Source organism: Equus przewalskii, unplaced genomic scaffold (genome assembly GCF_037783145.1).
Source record: "Equus przewalskii isolate Varuska unplaced genomic scaffold, EquPr2 ChrUn-10, whole genome shotgun sequence".
NCBI classification, from domain to species: domain Eukaryota; kingdom Metazoa; phylum Chordata; class Mammalia; order Perissodactyla; family Equidae; genus Equus; species Equus przewalskii.
Window position 1 is genome coordinate 3329400 of NW_027228747.1, and position 14501 is coordinate 3343900.

At 41.8% G+C, this 14501-nt stretch overlaps 1 protein-coding gene across 12 annotated transcripts in view; it reads left to right on the forward strand.

Annotated features, from left to right (window-relative positions):
* The first annotated feature begins 7863 nt into the window (after positions 1-7863).
* The window catches only part of POGZ (pogo transposable element derived with ZNF domain), a 49449-nt gene continuing 42811 nt past the window's right edge, over positions 7864-14501 (forward strand). For 5 of the 12 annotated variants that reach the window (XM_070607006.1, XM_070607011.1, XM_070607008.1 and 2 more), the window contains exon 1: positions 7876-8235. The gene's annotated coding sequence lies outside the window, so the exon portion shown is untranslated. Of the gene's footprint in view, positions 8236-14501 lie in introns of all 12 variants that reach the window. The other 7 variants (XM_070607013.1, XM_070607016.1, XM_070607003.1 and 4 more) reach the window with 6 other exon arrangements.

A 14501-nucleotide genomic window follows, 5' to 3' on the forward strand; every position in this document is an offset into this window, starting at 1 on the left:
CAAATGGGCCTCATAGACAAATTGTAACGGGACCTGAAGAGCCAGAGAGCTGAGGGGAGGTTGAAGGAGAGCCACGAGGCCTGAAGAACCTAAGGGAGGACAGCTCACAAGTTATATGCACATGGCCTTGAGCCACAGATTTCAGCTGCAAACACCAGCAGGGCAAGCAGTGGCCAGGGGGAGAAGGCACATTGCCCAGAAGGCCAGAGGACTCAAAGAACACTGGACTCAGAGGTGTCTGGATTCTCTCCTTTGTTGTTGCATAAGCCATGTTTGTCCCCTAATACACTTCGAGGAAATCTGGGGAATGCTGAGAAAACTGAGTGTTGCTTTCCTACAGAGAAAGAGTGTCACCTAAAGGGATTGTTTAAATTATTTGACGAGACTTAACATTTTTTTTTTTGCTTTTCTTTAAATTATTTTTAAAAGATGACTATGAAATATTTAAGAACCACAAGAAATAAGTAATATAAGGAAGCTGTGTACCTATGACTCAGTATAAAAAATAAAACATTACCAATACAGTTGAAACTTCCAGTTTATCACACCACAAATACCACTTTTATTAGTTTGAACAGTATGAAATTGCCAATATTAGGTTGGTTTTTACCTACAAAACCCCCCAGCAATTATATATTTATGTATATAAAATATATATTTATATATGTATTATAAAATTTATATAATGAATAAAACCTAATATTTTATTTAACTTATTTTTTGTACCTTGATCATTCTGTTGCCCAATGGGAATGCCTTTCTTCCTTTCCCTCATTTATCTATGTCCCACCCATTCTTCAAGACATGATCTGAACCTCACTCCTTTCAAGAAGTTTTCACTGAAAACTTGAGCCTGCATAGATCTTTCCTTTCTCTTTTCAGAATGTACTGTCCATCTCACACAGTTAGGATCGTTTTATGTGCCATTTTATTTAATTGCTTGGACCACACAAATTAGCACTTGGCGATATTATGTTACCTGTTATACTGTTTTGTTAATTAATATGTGGAAGAAATAATAGGCTTTTACTAAATATTTGGCTGATTAAAGACAATAAACTACTTATTTCTTGGGAGTTATTACTTCCAGCAATTTTATAAAAGGTGCCTGAGCCAGAGCCAAACTATCTAGAAGATCGCTTAAGGAGAGAAATCTGGGAAAGAGTCAGAATAGGGAAACTGTCATCCATGAGTGTAATCAAATTTTATCATGTCCCATAAAATACTTCTATTATGATATATGATGTTTTAAGAATTACTAATAAAAGCCAGCACTTATGGATTTACTAATATAAGCCAGGTACTATCTTGGGCATTTTATATATTATATCTGTAATACAATAACCCTACAATGTAGGTAATATCAAGATCTATCCAGTTCACCATACTATCTCCCATTCTTAACCATAAAATTATTCTGGGGTAATTTCTTATGTTTTAGTCCCATCTTATGCCCATGTATTAATCAGTATAGTTAGGCTATGCTGAATTAACGAATTAATCGTGGAATCTCAGTGGCTTAGCACAATAAAGGTTTTTTGTTGTTGTTCTGGTAAAGTCCAAAGTATATTGGGCAACTCACTAGTTCAGCTCTCCTCCCTGAGGTAACTCAGGGATCTAGGCTGCTTCCATCTTGTGCTTCCACCATCTCACTAATTGGGAAGAGAGGAGCCACACCAACCTTTAAGTGCACTGGACCAGAAGTAACCCATTACTTACACTTGCATTCCTATTTGTCAGGACTCTATCTTGAGGCCCTACCTAATACAGCTGCAAGGGAGGCTGGGAAATGTAGAGAGCACATGAATATTCAGTAAGCCACAGCCAATGAATTAGGTGAAGTAGGGCCAGGCATCACAGGAAGGTCACTATATTTGCAGGGTTGGAGAATCAGAGACAACCTCCTCAATTCCAATGGTGTCAATTCAACTGGCTAAGGTAGGGGGACTATCTGATCGTCTTTCAGGCCTTAGAGTTTCCTAGATCTTGAAGAACATCTTGGGCAAAGATAAAGGAAGAAATAAAATAATAATAGTACTACTAATAACAATTAGTACTTATAATAATAATAATAAGCCATTTGTTAAAGTGAGAAAAATCTCGAGTTCTTTGGACCTACATGTTCATATGATTATTGAGAGATGTATCATTTCTCTGAGAAGAGAGAGAGTGAAGCATCTTGTCCAATGAGGCCAGAGCCTGAGGTTCTTTCCATGGGGTTCATGCACAGGCACATGAATGGGCTTCAAGCCTGAAAGTATTTGCAAAATTTTGTGTATATGTACAAATGTGCATTTTTCTAGGGGAGATAATCCATAGCTTTCATAGAGATTTTCAAGGGGTTCATAATGCAGAAAAGTTTAAGATTCACTTTTCTAAGCTAGGAATAAGATCTCTGAATAGGAAAAGCAGAGATCAGAGGCTGCCAGGAAGCAGGGTGTGTAGGAAAGAGGAACTCATATTCACACCTACTCACAGTACTTACACACGAATGCATTTACACACCAACCTAGAAATGAGAATTATTTCCTGGTTGAATGAAGGTTAAATTGTTTTCCTTCTCTAAAATGATTTTAAATTGGTGAATCTTGGCACTTTCACATTTTCATATTTTATTACCTTTATGTTTCAGGCAATAGAAAAGGCATTAAAAATGAGTCCTTGGCTGGTCACGGGAGATGGCCTTCTTGCCACTTCTAAGTTCCATTGTACGTACTCAACAATAAGAAGAGACCCAGAAGGATCTGACCACTTATCTACACCAGAAAGCTTTAAAACTTAATTCTGGAGGCTACCTCAGTCTCTTCATCTGTAAAATAATGATATTAATTCTCATGTCCTTCAAAAGAATGAATCGATAAGTTATTTAATGTCTACAGTTGTGTTCTGGAGATTATCCATGACTATAATAAAACACAAACACTGCTAAATTAGAAAAGAATGTATCCTAGAGAAAAAAGGAAATTTTAATTAAATTTTACTTTGCAATCTATTATAATGAACAAGCCACACAACAAGTGTGTCCATAAAGTAAACCAATTCATTTTTCCATGAAGTTTTATGGAATCAATTTAATTCCTTGATAATCATACCTGCTCAACTCTGTAGCAACAAACTAGATGAAACAAGTTTGCTTCTGGGTGTCTCTTAAATAATATTAATTTAATTCAAAGTTTAACTAAATCATTATCTTCTATGAAATCTTACAGCAACTCACAGAGAAGTCTTGATGACTGAAGAAGTTGCTGCTCATGCATTTCCTGCAAAATGTATTTCGAAGACAGAGACCATCAGTTGCTTCTTACTGAAAGCTGATGAGGAACTCTTCTTTTATAAACCCAGTCTGAAAACTTCCTCTGGCTATTTCTCGTCTCCTGAGAATTTTCTCTGCCCTCAGGAGAGTCCTCAGCTCCTCTATACATAAGGGGGTAGCAAATTATATTCCTAAATAAAATCTAGTAGCAGCCTCCGAGTCCCTTCCCGCCCCCCTTTTTTTTGTGAGGAAGATTGGCCCTGAGCTAACATCTGTGCCAATCTTCTTCTATTTTATGTGGGATGCCGCCACAGCATGGCTTGACAAGTGGTGCTAGGTCCATGAGCCGAACCTACGAACCCTGGGATGCCACAGCAGAGCATCTGAACTTAACCACTATGCCGCTGGGCCAGCCCCCAAGTTCTCCATTTTTTATTTGACACTAGTTAAATATAGATCATCACTTGCCTTTTATTTCACAGTGATTTCCCTGTCAAGTCCTCCTTTTCACCCATACATGTTGGCTTCTGTTGACTCCCAGGCTCAGTGCAATCAGCTGTCAATCTTTCTGAGCTGGGAGATGCTCCGATGGTGAAAATTTCTCCACTGTTTTTCTCTCTCTTACGTCTTTCAAAAGGAGTAGCTCCCTTTGAGCTCCTGGTTTCAATCCCCCTGAGTGTGTGTTGTAGAGAGCAGGACAATTGTTTTTAAAGAAATCTTGCATTGTCCCCCACGAAGCTCCTTTCTACCTGGCCTGACCTCACAATCCTCTCTGCTTCCCACCCCAACACGTACAGGTCAGCCTCACACTCAACGTGAGCAGTCAGTGATTGTGTCTGTATGTTAGCAAAATGACAGCAGAGGGGCACCTATGGCTTTTGAAGACATGCTGAAATCATTTGTCTCTCTGTGTTGACACTGTCCAAGCTACAGGTGGTTCCAATTTTCAACTCGTGGCAGAAACCATTGGCCAAGGAAGCAAATAAGTGTCCCCATAAACTGTAGGAAAAAAAACAGTCTTCTGCTACCTAACTGTGAAATGCCTAACTTGGGACTTCCATTAACTTTTGACCTTTCTTAGAAACCCATATGGAGAGGATTCAGTTTTTCTAAGTTGGCTACTGAAGACTGGGGTAGCTTTTTAGCAGCAGTGTTAGGGTTCAATTTCTTCAACATACCCAACTGGACTGACTTTCAGACCCCACCCCAATATGTCACAGAGGCACATGTGAGCTGATTTCTAAGGATTCAATCCAGGTTATTTGTTCTGCTGCTTTGTTTCCCATCATCATCAAGGTGGTTCAAATATGAGAGAGACCACAGCTGTCAGTTCTGCTGCTCTGCTCTAGAAACTTGTGTCTTAGCTGATGACAGCAAAATGTTCCAAGACTGTTCAAATTAACATGGATATTCCCTCTTTAACACGGGGGATATGCTTCCGGAAATGGGAGCACTAACGGTATAGCCTTTTTTGAGATGCTGCTCCACTGTTTCAAGGTGGTGGAGTTTTCTTCAAATCCTCTGAGTTATAAAATGTCTCTACCCCTGATTTCTTCCAGCTATCCGTCATTCAGCTCTTGGTCAATCCTCCCAGACTGTGGCAGTTTGGATACCTTTTATAAGATCAAAGAGCTTACTCCAATCTCTGATTGTTGATCTTTACTCTGGTTCTCTGAAGTCTTTACTCAAAAGTGCCTCCAGCCGCCACAAAACTCCTATGTTAACATTCAGCACAATATTCTTCCTTTCTTTCTTTGTGGCAAGCACACACATTATTCCTCACACCCATTTTGTTAGCCCTTATGGGTCAAAATTGTCTCCCAGGGCCCAAACGAAATCACAGGACAATAGAGAAGTAAACACACACCACAGAACTCACTCAGCTGAGGGAACAGCTCCACAGCTCCCACCCTGGGCCAGACCACCATCATCTCTCATCTGGATTATTGCAGGTGCCACCTAGCTTGTCTCCCTGCGTTTACCCTCGTCCCTTCCAGGAATTCTCTACAAGCAGCCAGAGTGTTCCTTAAACATGTTAGTCAGGTCATATCACTCCTTGGCTCAAAATCTTCCAACGACTTCACTTTCACCAAGAGTAAAACTTGAACTTGGCTTCACTTTCTTCAGGTCTCTGCTCAAATATCACCTTAATGAGGAAGCCTTTCCAACCACCCCACATAAAATAAAACTTCCCCACCCCACCCCTGCACCACACCTCCAATTCCCCTAGTCTGTCCTTTCCCCCAACCATAGCACCTATCACCATATCACATATTATATATTTATTTATATAATGTGTGGCAGATTGTATTTTCCAAGATGGCCACAAGATTCCCAATCCACATACTTTTCTTACAATGTGATGTTTCTACTACTCCCTTTGAAAGATGTTTCCCGTTCGCCTTGAATCAAGGTGAGCCTGTAACTATAGTGGAAGTGATGCTATGTGAGCTCTGAGGCTAGCTCACAAAAAGCCATACAACCTCTTCCTGGTCCCCTTGGGGCAAACAATCTTGGAACTCAACCACTATGATATGAGGAAACACAGGCCACATGCAGAGGCCAACAGCCAGCTGTTCTGGCCAACGGCCCCAGCTGCAATCCAAGCCAACAGTCATTATCAAGTCCCAGACATTTTTTTTTTCTTTTGAGGAAGATCAGCCCTGAGCTAACATCTGCTGCCAATCCTCTTTTTTTTTTTTTTTTTTTTTTGCTGAGGAAGACTGGCCCTGAGCTCACATCCGTGCCCATCTTCCTCCACTTTATATGTGGGACGCCTACCACAGCATGGCTCACCAAGCGGTGCCATGTCTGCACCCGGGATCCGAACAAGCGAACCCCAGGCTGCCAAAGCAGAATGTGTGCACTTAATCACTGCACCACTGGGCTGGCTCCAAGTCCCAGACTTTTGAGGAAGCTTTTGAGAGTACTTCAGCCCCAGCCATTGCATGAGACTCTAAGCAAGACCCGCTTAGCTTAGCCTAATCACCTTCCAGAACCATGAGAGATAATAATAAAATTGTTCTTCTAAGCCACCCAGTTTTGGGGCCATTTGTTACTCAACCATAGATATTGGAACAATTTGTTTCTCTGTATATTGTATCTCTCTCTCCACTAGAGTCTAAGTTTCATGAGTTCAGGGATTTTGTTTATTTTTGTTGTTGTTGTATTCCCAGCACCTAGAACAGTGCCTGGCATATAGCAAGGACTCAGTAATATTTGTTGAATGAATAAATGGATGATAATGCATTTTCCGTATGGTTTATTAATGGCTATTGGTCAACAGTACATGGTACAGTCTGCTTGGCTAGACCTCATTGGCAGAAAGTATGAGTTGGCACTTATGGGATGGCAAAAAAGGTTTCAACAAGAATATTTCAGGGACAAATCACATTATAATGAATTACAATAATTATTGTAGCAAAGCATAAAATACGATTAGAACTTCATGTAGAATTTGTCTTTTAGTGATTGACTCCGTAATCCCACCATGGGCTTTTCCAGACCAGGTCTGGAAAGGCTTCAGAAGATTTAATGATTCTTTCAATTCAGATAATGATGTTCTCCCTAAGAATGACTATTGAAATCACTCACGTGTTTCTGGTATGAAGTGGAAAGAAAATGGGTGCCAGTGTGTGCACCCATGTGCATGGGGCACAATTTGGAACGCCTACTTCCACGGCCTATTTTCATAGTCTGCTGTTTGAATGCAGTGTGTATATTAGGAGATGGAATAAATATGGTTCTGGATCTCCCCAATCTTGCACCAAGTGCTTTGATTTAATACTTGGTTTGGCGCAAATATTTGTGTATTGCTTAAAGAGCAACAACATCCTCAAATATCCAAGGCAAATATTAAAATTTTTATCATCATCTCAGGAGATAATAAATGACAAAATCTCTTAGCTACCCGGAAAAGAGGTTAATTTTTTTTGGAGAAAAATAACAAGTGGATGGTCTTCAATAGATATCAATTTCTTTGGACCAATCCATCTCAGCCTTGATTGGAGCAAAAAGCACAGACGTGGAGTCTATGGTTTCTGCGAACTTAGGATCTGGGCTGAGCCTCTTCACAATGGTTTCAAAGCAGTTTCCATACATGAATCACCTTGATAAGTAATCGTGTGTGACGTCTTTCCAGAATCCAGAAGGGTTCAGGATAAGAATGGCTTTTGAAAGTTCTTTACTTAAGGCTACTGCCATAAGACTACTTGGCTGAATGTCTCTTGAGGAAGAGTGAGTGCCATTTTGCTGCCTTTGTTCCAATGACAGTTGTTGGTGCCATTGGGCCTCACCATCGGGCCTGTGGCATGAAGTTTCTCTCTTGATTAGGTACAAGCCTTGAGTGGAAAGTAGGGAGATTCCCAAAATTTCCTGGAAAGTCCAGGCAAGTGAATTGGAGGAATATTTTCTTTGGAAATCCCATTTTTCTCACCAGAACTTAGATATTGCTTCTGAAGCTAATTATTCTTTATTTCATTAAAAAAAATGTTTTTATTTATTTATTTATTCGCAGGCCCAGACAAACTTGACTAGAAAAGAAGCCCGGGCAGGGGTTAGGATGAGCCCATGACGTGTCACGCGCTTCAACCAATTGAAAGGCCACGAAAGGGGGAGGGCGGAAGTGACGAGCCGTATCCCTCCGCGGGGCAAGAGGGTCGGTGGGGGGAGTCGGCGTCTCTCTCCCCCGCGCCAGCTCCCGTACACGGAGCCGCATTCCTTAGCCCCCCCACCCCCCTCCCTCGGGGCCCCCCCCCCGCCCCCCTCGGGAAAAAAATCCACCCTAAATCACTCGAACCCGAGGAAGGTTTCCTTTCACCCTCGGGGAGACGAGCTTTCAACGGTTCCCTCTTCTGCGTCTCCCCCCAAGCCCCCGTCCCCTCCCCTGCTCCCACCCCCTTCTCCCGGCGCCGGGTGCAAGGTCCCTTTAAGGCGACGGCGCCTTCCTCGGGTCAGACTACCGGCGGCGACGACCACGGGAGGTGAGTGAGCGAGCGAGCCTTCTCTCTCCCCAACCTCTGCTCCCGGGGGTTCCGTTATCTTTTCGCTCGGCGAGGCATTCCGAGGCGAGACAATGAGAGGGGGATGGGGCGGCTACGAGGGGTGGGGGCGGGGGCCCGGTGGCGCGCGCCCCCGCCCCCCGCGAGTGGCGGCGCGGCCCGCCGCGGCGGCGGGCGTGGGGTGCGGCGCGCGCGCGCCTGTGTGTGTGTGTGAGTGCATGCGCGCGCGCCCCTGGAGTCGCGGGAGGTGCGCGGCCGGCCCGGCCGGGGAGGCCCCTGCCTGCCAGACGGCCGTCCCCGCCCCCGGCGCCTGCCGCGGCGCGCGCGCGCGCACTCGCGCCCCACGGCCCCGCACACACCCGACGTCCACACGCACGCCCGGCGCGGGGCGTCTCGGAGGAGTGGGCGGGCGTGGGCGCGGGCGGCGGCCCGTTGGGGAAGGGGCGGGGGCGGGGGCGCGGGCGGCGGCGCGGCGGCGGGAGGGGGGGGCGAGGGGGCGAGGCCCGCGCGGGGGGCGGGTGGGGTGACGTCCCCGAGGGACGTGTAGCGCGCGGCCCTCCCCGCCCCTTCCCCCGCCGGGGAAGGAGCGGGGCGCTCTTTTTGAGCGCGAGCAGGAAAATGAGTGATTGCTTAGCCGCTCCCTTGTGTTATGTAATCCGCGCTCGGGCCAATCGTAGATCCCAAGCCTTAGTGCACTGCGGTTAGTTTACAGTCTCCTCCCTCGGCCCCCAAATTTCTTTGGGAGGGCGCCGTGATTTATAAAATGGGATGGGGCAGAGAATGTTTTCTGATGGATATATCCTGCCGCGGTGGGCGCCATGTTTATCCCAGGGACTATTTTCTGGAACCTTAGCACCTACTGAAAAGGAGTGACGTCGTTGATCCACCTGCTCTCTCTCTGTTTTGCGAGTTGTCTTGATTTCGTCTCCCGTCACACGCGGGATTCCCTCAAACTGTTAATAACGCTGAGCGTTTCTCTGCTGTCTTGTCTTGGGCATTCTTAGCTCAGAAAAGGGTAGAGCTGAAGAGCCTTGTAAGTTATTTAGCCCAGTCTCATTTTCCAGATGGAAATTGAGATACAGTTGTGCTGTCTCAGGGCAGCCGTCTTGTTGCAGACCGTGGCCCAGCCCTCCACATTCTTTTAAGAAGACACCTCCCACCGCAGCTCAAAACCCCACAGAAATGTTTTACTTTCTAAGGAATTTTCCCATTTAGATGAAGGGGAAATGGCGGGGGAGGGGAGAGTTGCTTCTTAGAAATGACGTTGAATTTTGAGAGGGAGACCCATTGCTCTTGGGACTTGTAGTTGAACTCTGAATTCGAGCTTTTCAACACAGTCGTTCTTAACTTAGGGTTGCATAAAAAATGCTTTGGAGATTGCTAAAAGTGCGGTTGTGGGGGCCTCATCCCCAAGTCTCTAGGTGAGATGGGGAGGGGGGTGTCGTCATCTCTACATTTTTAGCCCGCAGTCCTTCATTGAGAATTACTGGTCTAGCATAAAGGTGCTCAAAATAGAATCTTAAAACAGAATTAGATTCGATCTATGCCCTTGATTTCCTTCCCCTTTCCTATATTATGGTTATACCAGCTTTGATGTTGGTATATGTTAAACTCAAGGAACTGACAGGAAGACGACTCTTGGGATGGACAGGATTTTATTAGCGTTTCCACCCTCACCTTGAACCAGTGGTATGTCTAGGAAAGCAGTTCTCAAAGTCTGGTCTGCTGAGCCCTGGAGATTTCCTCAGACCTTTTCAAAGGAGCCGCGAGGTCACAACTATTTACCAAAAAATACCAAGATGCTGTTTATCTTTTTCGCTATTTGCATTGATAATCCTGAAGCAGTGCTGAGTAAAACTACTGCTGGTGCCTTAGCACAAAGCAAGGCAGCTGCAGGAAACTGCTATATTTACTTGAGAATGTTCGTGATGAAGCAGTAAAAATGATTGATTTTATTGAATCTCAGCCCTTGAGTATGTGTCTCTTTACTTTTTAAGAATCTCTGACCAAAAGGGAAGTATGCGTAAAGCGCTTAATGCTGTTTACCAAGGTATGATCTTTGTCGTGGGAAAAGCGCTTGTGAGATTGAGTTGTAAGCTTCTCCTTTCGTGGAAGAGCATTTTTGCTGGAAAGAATGACTGGCAAACTAGTTTTTCACACTTGAGTGTTTGGCGGATGTTTTCTTGAAAATAAATTAAATGAGGTTGTCACTTTGAGGGAAACAATTGACTATTTGTTACCAATGATAATTTGAGAGTGAAAATTAGAATTTAAAATTGACATCTCAAGTTTGACAGCTTTCTAGTATTTAAGAGGGTTTTCTTATAACGTCAGTGTTAATGACTGATTTTTTTTATATTGTATAATGAAATGTGTCAACATTTGGAAGATGGGCATAGCTCAGTAAATCTCTATTTTTGAAATGACCAATGCATTACGTTTCAAACTCACCATGGGTAAAAAGATGCCTTCGATATGCAGGATACACCAGTGGATTTTACTGTAACGAACTATGAAAAGTTCATTGATAGGGTTTCAGATTCTGAAATGCAATTATCCTTTAAGGAACTACCATTTGTCGAGTTTTAGTATTTTGTCAGTATATCAGTATGCACAACTATCTGAAAAGGTTTATAGAATATTTCTCCCTTTTTCTGTTATCTTTGTGAGGCCAGGTCCTTGTTATATACTTAACCAAAACAACTTAGAGCAACAGACTGAATGCAGAAACAGCTATGAGAATCTGACTGCCTTTATGAAGCTAGACATAAAGGATTTGCAAAAATGTAAAATAACGTTACTCTATTTGGAGAAAAGTAGTAATTTTTAATTGAAAATGTTGTTTATGTTAACATGTAATGAGTTTGTTGTTTTTAAATGTATTGATAAGTATTTAAATTTTTTCTCTTTTAATTTCTAATATGGTAAATATCAAAAGGTATAATCCACATAAATAGAAGTTGTTTGCAGTCCTCAGTAGTTTTAAGAGTATAAAGGGGTCCTGAGATAAAAAAATTTGAGAATCATTGGGTCTGTCCTGTGCTTCTGCTCCTGTGGTCATCCAAATCTGCTCCCATTTAGGAACTTTTTGAGAACTTATAAATGTTAGTTGGAGTTCGTAATGGAAGAGGCAGTGACTTGGGGAAGATTTCTAGAGCAAAAACGCTTGGTTTGAATCCTGGCTGGACTATTTACTAACTGGGGCAAGTTACTTAATCTCTCTAAACCTCCATTTTGACTTCATCTGTAAAATGTAGTACTTAGGGCATATAATTTTGAGAATTCATTGAGATAATGAATGTAAAGTATGGAATAATGCTTGGCCATATCACAGTAAAATAAAATATAGTCCAGATAGTATTTCAGTCTTTATTCACCATATGTGTCTTTTTGTTGGAGGTGGGGATTTCTGATTAAAATTACAAACCCAAGATCTTGTTGGTGCCTTTGTCATAATATCAGTGTGGTAAGACTTTGCTATATTGTTTGGCTTTCTGGTTTGTGATATTAAGCCATGTGCACAAAAACATTTTTACCTATAACTCGGGGGAAGAGAGGGGGAGCGAAATAGACTAGCGTATTGGTAGTATTTGGCAGAGTAAAAGGAAATCCAGAGAGTAGAAATGGAATTTAGACAACGTACAACTGTCAGTGAAGAAAAGCTTTTCTCGGGTGAGGGACTCCTGGAATATTGAGCCCTTTGAAGATAGGAAACTTACTGCTTACTTTAGTTGTTTTAGTCAAGAGCACATAACTAATTTGGGGGTGCTTCTTAGTAGATTTGCTGCCAGATAAGTGGAAAGTATTTTGTGTTTGGGAATATTAGGTTATTAAGACTATTTAAGAAGCTGTTGTGAATATTATATGTGAGGTTCTCCAACAGTTAGGTCCTGGGAGGGACGAAATGGGCCACGCAAAAGACTGGATAAATAAAAGCTTCTTGTTACGGGTTTAACAATAATTAGTTTTATAGCCATATTAAGTGTTCAGCTGTACAGGTTTTCTGGAATTAGTCGTTTTTAAAGCCAAAGGTGAGGTAACTTGAAAGCAAATGCCAGCTGTTTTGAGGATTGTTTCCTCACCCTGGAGCAAGAGAGTGGTATTCTTAAAATGTTTGTTTTTTGAAACATTTTTCCTGTTCCAAGTGTTCTTTTTCTGTTGGTTTATGGGTGGACATGTACTAGCAGTGAAGTGAAAATGTTAGATTCTGAATTCCTCAGTCCTGGAATTTACTTATGGCTATGAAAGAACTAGACAAATTAAAGGAATTCAAAGCTTCAGGAGCCAAATTTGTCTGGAGAGTTTTGGTACAAAACAGATGTTTTCCTAATCTTGTTTGGGATGAAGATAGGTAAACATTTGCTGCCCGTTAAATACCTCAAAAGTGGATTGACAGGTGTATCTGCAAGATTCTTTCTGCTGCTTTTATTTTTTATTAATTTTTTAATTATTATTATTTTTTTTTGAGGAAGATTAGCCCTGAGCTAACATCTGCCAATCCTCCTCTTTTAGCTGAGGAACACTGGCCCTGAGCTAACATCCGTGCCCATCTTCCTCTACTTTATACGTGGGACGCCTGCCACAGCATGGCGTGCTAAGCGGTGCCATGTGCATACCCGGGATCCGAACTGGCGAACCCCGGGCTGCTGAAGTGGAACGTGTGCACTTAACCGCTGTGCCACCGGGCTGGCCCTCTGCTGCTTTTAAATAACATTGTTTGTAAAGAGTCTCTTTGTATCTTGCCTTTTCGATTATGTAGGCTTTTAATGATTAGCTGATTATGTAGGCCCTGAGTATAAAGTAGACTTGATTTGGCTTATTTCCCAGCATTTAAGATACAATCCACTCCTCCCCAGAAAGATAGATATCTGGTACACCCGTATTATGGATGGAAAGATCATTGCCAAAGACTTAGACTATGGGCATTGCTAATGGTCCTGTGTGAGCTGCAGTGTTGAGTACAGCTGACCAAGTACACAAAACTCATGTTATGGTACAATTACTACTATAAAATACAGATACCAGGTTACCAAGATGTCAAATATTGGATTGGATTAATGCAAGATGGCAATGTTCATGTTGTCTCACAGTACCTCCTTGGTAGCCTATGTATATCCCACCTTAGATTTATATCTTTTTTTCTATATTATTTAATTATTATGCTACATCTTTAAAAATGTATTTATACAATTTATGTGAAAATTGCTCATAGAAATAAGAACAAGTTAACAGAAAATTCAACCAACAAGACTACCAGTTTGATTTAGTAAATGGCAGAATATCACAACCAAAATATGAGTAGGTAGTTCCCTCCCCTCAACTTTTTTTCTTTTTTCATTTTCTTTTTTTCAATTTCAGCATTATTGAGGTATAATTGACATATGAAATGGTAAGATATTTAAAGAGTACCTCATGGTGACTTCATATACATAGCGTTGTGAAAGGATCCCTCCCATCTAGTTAACACATCCATCACCTCACATACTTATCTTTTTGTCTGGGGCGGGCAGGGGGTGGTGGTGATTAGAACTGCTCTCAGCCGCTTTCAGTTTACGATACAGTGTTATCAACTATAGTCATCGTGTTTTACATTAGATCCTCAGACCTTATCCATCTGATCCCCACCCAAGTTTTTATTAAGAAAATTCCATGCATGTAAAAAGATGAAAAAATACTTCAGGGAGTACCTAGAATGAACCCACCACCTAGACACAATGATTTTTAACATGTTGGTATATTTGATGTCTATAAGAAAACAAAATATTTATGTATTTGCTGAACTGTTTGAAAGACACAGTCATGACATTTCCACTAAATATTTCATGTGTTTGCTAAGAATAAATACATTCTCCACTGTAACTCTAATACCACTATCCTTTCTAAGGAAATTAAAAATAATTCCCCAGTATCATCTAGTATCTAGTCTATATTCAGATGTTTCAGTTGTCTCCAAAATGTCATTTATATCTTTTTTATGAAGCAGAATCCAGTAAAGGTTCACATGTTGCATTTTGTTATGTCTTTTTAAAGAGACCATGTTAGTAGTTTTATAGAATGTTCCATATTCTATATTTGATTATTTTCTTGTAGAGTGTCCCACCTTCTGGATTTATCCCATTATTTTCTTGTGGTGCTACTTAACTTAGTCTCCTATTGCTGTATTTCCTATGAACTGGAAGTTAAATTTAAATGCTTGGTTTGATTTAGGTTAAACATTATAGTCAATGGCTTTTCTTGTTGTTGTTTTT